Here is a 367-nt window from a genome sequence, read left to right as displayed (position 1 = left end):
GGGGATCACGGCTTAAGGAATGAGGATCACACCCGAGAGTTGCTTCTGTTGCTAGTGGAAAGAACGCCTCTGATCCTCACGCCCTTCCACTCACAACACACACAGAAGCTGGCTGAAAAGAGGGAAAGTAATACGAGCCCTAAAAATGCCAGTCCTTCCTCTCACAGGACTGGACGTCCCAGACACCTGGCAAGAGCAGGGGTAGGCCTGGCAGAGTGTGGAGGGACAGGTGCTGGGACCTGGGGGGCCCGGGGGTAGGGCTTAAGGGCTTAGGGGCTTAGGGACGTGGTGTGAGGGCGTGGGCGGGGCTCAGGAGCCTCTGGCACCCGGTGGAGCTTAGAAGCCGCACGGGCGTGAAGGGGGCGGG

This window comes from Papio anubis, chromosome 1 (genome assembly GCF_008728515.1).
Source record: "Papio anubis isolate 15944 chromosome 1, Panubis1.0, whole genome shotgun sequence".
In the NCBI taxonomy this organism is placed as follows: domain Eukaryota; kingdom Metazoa; phylum Chordata; class Mammalia; order Primates; family Cercopithecidae; genus Papio; species Papio anubis.
Note: the sequence above shows the minus strand (reverse complement) of the source record.